Raw genomic sequence first — 539 nt, 5'->3', positions numbered from 1 at the left:
TTACAATCAGGAGTTCCTCAGTTGCTCATTCCACCACTGAGTTTACAATGACTTATGGGTAGAAAAGCCATACTAAGTAATTTACTACACTGCAGGCAGTTTGCCCTCAGGAAGTGTGTGGTTGAAAATCTTCAATTATGTATGTATCCCAATCATGGTCCTCTCCCCACTTCTGTAGTCCTGCCTGTGACAGTGATGAATTAATCTGCCACCAGTCATGATTTTGTGATGATTTCCTTTGTTTTCAGTCATATATGCTTAACCTCATGGGCATGACTTAGTGGATTCCATGCAGCTTTCTATACTGTGTGCATACTGATGGTTTCCCTCTTCCTGGATGATTATCTTTGTCCTGTCTAAGGCTTAATAAAAGTATGACTTTTTTTGTGTAGTATGTTATGCCAATTGAGCTTGATGTACCCTGTGATCATGTCCCAGAGCCTTGAGACCAAGTGACTCACTCTCTCAGGGTTTTTGGCTGTGGCAAAGAAGTTATCATAACTTTGTCCCATTAGCTATATTATATATAGAGAGATTCT

The sequence above is a fragment of the Orycteropus afer genome, unplaced genomic scaffold (genome assembly GCF_000298275.1).
Source record: "Orycteropus afer afer isolate SDZICR_OR568_19922 unplaced genomic scaffold, OryAfe1.0 scaffold00062, whole genome shotgun sequence".
NCBI classification, from domain to species: domain Eukaryota; kingdom Metazoa; phylum Chordata; class Mammalia; order Tubulidentata; family Orycteropodidae; genus Orycteropus; species Orycteropus afer.
This window is presented reverse-complemented; position numbering follows the sequence as displayed.